Raw genomic sequence first — 5,823 nt, forward strand, 5'->3', positions numbered from 1 at the left:
GCAGTTATTTCTTCACAAACGTCCACTGTACATTCACTAGATATTCTCAGAGCTAAACTAACTCTTCTGCAGTGTGGAGTGAGCGCGCATGCACATGAGAGTGGCGCGAAATAGCAAGAATGCGCGCGGTGTGTGAGTGAAGTCAAGCAGGCAGAGGAGCAGAGTACAGCAGAGACTCCGGCCCCGGAGACCAAAGCTAGCATAGATTAAAAGATTAGGTCATCTTGTTTTTCAGTACAAAACAGAGGGGGTGTCTTTTTTCACATCCACCACATCATTTACAACATTTAATTGTTGTCATTTATGACATAGTGTATACTTATTATTATTTATTTTTTAAGGTTTGTCAGGAAATTAGGCATTTGAGCCGTAGGTGGTTTCAATTTTGTAGTGTCCTGAAAAATATTTATTAATGAATGTATTGCTGGGAGTAGAGGACATTATTCAGAATTACATTTTATTTTTTCCAGCTGTAAATATGTGACCTGCTCCATCATTATGAGTCACATTGACCCCGAAACACATTTTGAGTTATCTGTCTGACTGTAAAGAGGAAAGTCTCAGCTTTATGGCAATACCAAGATTATCTTTCTACGCCAAATATTCAATGAGATATGTGGCCACGTGCACGTGTATGACCACAAGCAGTACAGTAGATAGGGCTAGAAGTCCATGTAGAAAAGAATCCAAAATGTATGGAATAAAATTTATAAAATCTAAAAAAAATATACTGTACATATGATATAATATATAGTATATATGTTTATTTCAATATAATAATAATTATATGAAGAATACATAATTAAAAATATTAAATATGGAGCCATGTGCACACAGGTACATGCACAAACTTACAAGTCAATATCCAAACAATAAAAAAAACATACTAGAAAATGGATAGCATATGAACAAATATTATGTACATATTATGTATGTACAATATTATATAAAATACATAATAGAAATATAGATATAATAGAAAGACTATGAAATGTGGTGCCTGTGCACATTCTGCTGGCTTCTTCTGCAGCTCACTGTATCCTTTCACAGGGTCATGTGGGAGCTGATCTTCTCAAGGAGATCCAGATGTTTCTCATCTGCAAAATGACATAAAGTGAAAAGCATAAAGTGAAAAATCAAGTCATCTCAAAGATTTTAGGCTGGCTAAATCATGTTGAATCATTGTTGAACGAGGCCTGATCATTATCATATAAATACAGCCCTATATTAATTAACATAGCCTATTCACCATGTGATATCAGATTAATATACAACATATAATTTTACTATATGTTAAGCTATTTCTTTTGCTATTTAAAATGATATCCTCACCTTTTGTGTCTCTCACAGCAACCCTGTCTGTCCCTGTCCCTGTCTCCTAGAAATGACGTTTGTATATTGTTTTCATAAAACCTGGTGTGGTGATGATGTAACAGCTGCCTGGATTATGTTCAGATACAGTACTTATTTTTTTTTTTAAAGTTATTTTTTTGGGGGCATTTTCCATTTTTTATTGACAGGACAGTGGATAGAGTCTTGAAAGGGGGGAGAGAGAGAGTGGATGCGGAAAGGGCCACAGGCCGGATTCGAACCCGGGCCGCCGCGGTCAGGACCAAGCCTTTATACATGGACGCCCGCTCTACCAACTGAGCTAACCCAGGCGCCCCAATACAGTACTTCTTTGAATGAATTAAACACTTCACAACATTTCCTCATTAATAATAATAATTTATAGGAGACAGGCACCTGAGAGACACACCTGAGACAGACAGACACCTATAGACTACACACAGTGACACACACATTATTAGCTGCTATTAATGCTTCTTAGCCTGCTCTAGTGATTTTAAAAGTCTTTAAAACAAACAGATAAAATAAGGGTAGTGTAGTTTAACTATAAGAACTTACCATCAGTCATTTCTTTCATCTGGTCGGGTCTTCTCTCCATCTCCTCCGGTGTAGAGAGCGGCGCTGTTTTACAGTTTGCAGCTACACTCGTACTCCCGGCCGGGCGATCTCAGTCTCTATAACACTGTCCTGATTTAATAACTTTAATCAGAGACACTGTGTGTCATCATCGGCTCAGCCATGAGTGGAATATCTTCCTCCTCGTCTTCCTCCAACTCTCTTTCTCCGTCCTGATCAGCGGATTGAGAGCTAGCCTAGCCTCTAGCGTTAGCCGGGCGTCTGACCCGACACGGCGCACCCGCTGTCCTCATCACCCGGTGCGGTGAAATAATCTGAATTTAAGTCGGTCCAGTTGTCGTCAGATGTAGCACCTCTAACAGGAATTTAATTTAAAAGTCGAGCGATGTTTTCCTCACGTGAATTCATCTTGTCAAGCCAGCTATCTCCTCTGTCAACCACAATCTGTCAATCAACTCTATTGAGCCGCGTCAATACACAGCGGACTTCCGGTAAAAACTTTACGACAACGTTATGTTTAAGAGCTTCAAAACTAGACTTATCATTTGAATTTTACATTGATTCTTACTTTTTTATGAAAGCTGAGACTTTATTTATTCATAAACGCATAAAAAAAACGAAACACACTTTTTCATAAAAAAACGTGTTTTTACAAGAATGCGCTGCCGCGACTTACGACTCATTTTGATAGAGCGGGTCACATATACACTGTTTGAGGGTATCATTTACATTTTTTTTTATATTTGCAAGGATCAATGTACAAAAATATTAAAATAGATGTATATTTATAATACAATAGTACAATAGTGGAAAAGGTTCTGCTCTTTGAGGGAACAGCAGCAAGGATTTTGCTGTGAAACACCATCTGGAAAATATAAAGAAATGCTGTGAAGGGGAGATGGGTGATGATAACGGTCTCAACATTAATGACACTAATGAGGAAATATTGTAACCCTAGTTCTGTAAGCACAGGCGGAGCCCTCTACTGAACTCTATGGGTAATACTCTCCTCCAATCACGAGCACACATTCGCCCACTGGACTTTGCATGAACGTGGCCGGCCAATCAGGACGTGCCTACCCGAATATGTGCAGAAGGCAGCGTCCACCGCTGTCAGACATCCCACATCCTCTTCAGCGAGCGGCGCAGGAGCTCTGCCTGTGCTTAAAGATCTTTGGAACTTTTGTAACCTTCATTCTAACTCACACAGGCTCCGCCCTCTGCTGGACTCTATGGGTACAGTGGGTGTACGCTCTGCTGCGACACCACATCGACCTAAACACTGATCCAGACCAGCTAAGGATTAGACACCACAGCCCACCACTCATCACACAGCTAGGCCACCACAGCGGAGAAGTATGGGGCCCCAGCCAACTCAGATAGTACACAACTGATCATGGTAAAGCCATGGCCTAACCCTGCAGGGGTCAAAAATGCAAACAGTAGACACCCTGCACAACAAATTTCCCAGGTCATCAAGGAGCACGGGAACATGTAGGTGTATCATGCCGAGAGGAGCCCGTCATATCCAAGAGAACGAACCGTATGAACGGACAAAGCCTCAACCATGACGCCACCGTACATATGTCCTACGTCTTTACCGCGACCGAAAGCAAAACATCAGTATATGACAAGTTGGGATGAGAACGCGATTTCTCTGTGCTCATGTAAACGCCAAATCCCGATTATGATCATTACCGGAATAAGCCTCATAAAATGGTTTATTCACGTCCATATAAACACAGTAAAAACTTTTAGAATTGTATGCGTTTCCATTTTCTTGAAAACGATTTGCTTTTTGTCGTCATTATACCAGAAATGCAGATCCATACTTTTCATCTGATTAGAAAAAACAGACATAAGCAGATGTGCATTTGTGACACTTCTCGTTTCTGTTCTAACCCACAGAAAAAGAGTTGCACCATGAGACTGATTACAGTTTCCACGACAACGACGTAAAGCGCACAGGAGAGTGACACCTGCTGTCTTCATGCTAGATAATCTTTGTTTTCCTCTCATAATCAACAACTTCAGAGATCCACTTGGATGGTTTATTTCTGATCGCTCACCTTTTTTTTCTTATTTAATTGTTTGATTATTTTTAATTTAATTGAGTACTCTGAGCAAATACGAAATGTCCCCAAATCGTGGCTGCTCAGTAGAAATCACATTGACATCTATAGAACAATAACCTCTGTGCTGAAGCAGCAGAGAACACAGAGACCAAATCATATTGCTCTTCCTCTCAGACCAGATGAATTGATATATACAGTATGTGTGAATCCTTATTCAAACAGCCAAATGCAGTTTGACCTTGTTCCACTGAGAGGGGGCTTAGTGCTTAGACCTCTCAGCGTTGAGTAAGATCACTTACTTACCGTATCTCTGTCTTTTCTTTTTTTATTTCCATTAGCGAACCTTTTCACACACTCAGTTAGTGCTTGCTAATTTGGCCTCCATTTTAAAAGACTGCCAAAAAAAGAGCAGAATACCAGCCGCGTACGGCGTTAGTAGTGAATGTGCAGACGACTCAGCGCTGTGTGAAGAGAATTGCATTTGATAGAAACCTTTCCGTAGTATTTAGATTAGTTCATTAGATATAGTCTATTTAAAAAAAGCCAGATTGGCCCGGAGTCTCGTGACGTAACGTTTGGCCACCTCTGATAAATAGCAGATAAATCTATAATTGAAGTATGCTGTCTGAGCCTCTTTTTAATCCCTCCTCTTAACTTAGCTGTAAATTCTGGCAAGTTATTAACACCTCGGTCTACCATCCGAGACTCTTTTTTTTTTCCATCTTAACAAAGGACACTGGAAATTATTGTCGCAATCCAATCCTTCACTGGAACAGGTATGTGAACCAATTCTTGTTGAAGGCTGTCTGCTGTAGTCCAGACTGGCTGAGAGGATAATAGAGGAGCTTCACCTTCTCAGGACCAGTTAGACTGCCATTAGGTATGGATGGTGGATGGGTCAACACAGGACTTTCCAATACGTTCTCATCCTGACTCGTCAGATACCCTCGCTTTGTCACGCCCCATAAGTCACTTTATTTTCGACACCAAATCCACTATAGTTACCCTTGGTGTCACTTTAGGATTAGGCAACAAAACCACTATAGTTCGGTTTAGTAAAGAACTACATGGTTGGACTTAAATCTACTATGTTTGTGAAAGTGAAACTGAACGTTGTGAACACGGGACATGAACAAACAGCTGATGTAACGTAAAAACACTTTTTTTTTCTTGATGTCTTTTTTGTTTTAGTCTGTCTCACATGCCACAAATATTCTACTTTAAATCTCTTACTTTTCAACAGATAGATGGAACTAGCCATGTTACATCTTCCAAATTTGAAAGGTCTTATTAACTATCGTTTTCGGATTGATACTTAAACGGAGGTGATGTATTGGTACCTGTATTGACAATTGTCAAACAATACCCACCAATAACTGGTTGTGACAGTTTTTTGCAGAAGAAGACAGAGAAGAATCTTTAGATTTGTTCATCTAAAAAGGAAGCTTTGTGTTGTAAATGAATGCTCAGGTTTTAATGGTGACTTGCCCTTATAACAAACATGTAATTGTATTGGTGCAGAGGAGAGAGCACTGTGTGCAGGAAATTGCATTTTTCAGCATGAGAGAAATTCCTGGTGAGATGGATGGTCTGCTGCAGTAGAATTAGTATTTCATTGCGTAGGTAGGAAATGACAAACTGCAAGTGAGGCTAGTTATCTTTAGTGAGGCTGTTTATTCTCTCAAAGATGTATAAAACCAGTGGGTGGCAGATTTAATCTCCAACCATAGACTGTTTCTTCTTTTCCTGACGTGCTTTATGGGTGGAAAATGAGACAAGAATTAATGCTCCCGGGAGCCGACTGTGATTAATATCTCCTAAA

General features: G+C 39.9%; 1 long non-coding RNA gene across 1 annotated transcript; it reads right to left on the bottom strand.

The window, feature by feature from the left end:
- Nucleotides 1-737: 737 nt before the first annotated feature.
- LOC141777816 (uncharacterized) lies at nt 738-2,433 on the bottom strand. Its single transcript, XR_012595984.1, has 3 exons — nt 1,909-2,433; nt 1,333-1,378; nt 738-1,097 (listed from the first exon to the last, which is right to left on the bottom strand). It is a non-coding gene; the product is annotated as an uncharacterized LOC141777816 (long non-coding RNA).
- Between the last annotated feature and the right edge of the window lie 3,390 nt (nt 2,434-5,823).

This window comes from Sebastes fasciatus, chromosome 1 (assembly GCF_043250625.1).
Source record: "Sebastes fasciatus isolate fSebFas1 chromosome 1, fSebFas1.pri, whole genome shotgun sequence".
Taxonomy (NCBI): Eukaryota; Metazoa; Chordata; class Actinopteri; order Perciformes; family Sebastidae; genus Sebastes; species Sebastes fasciatus.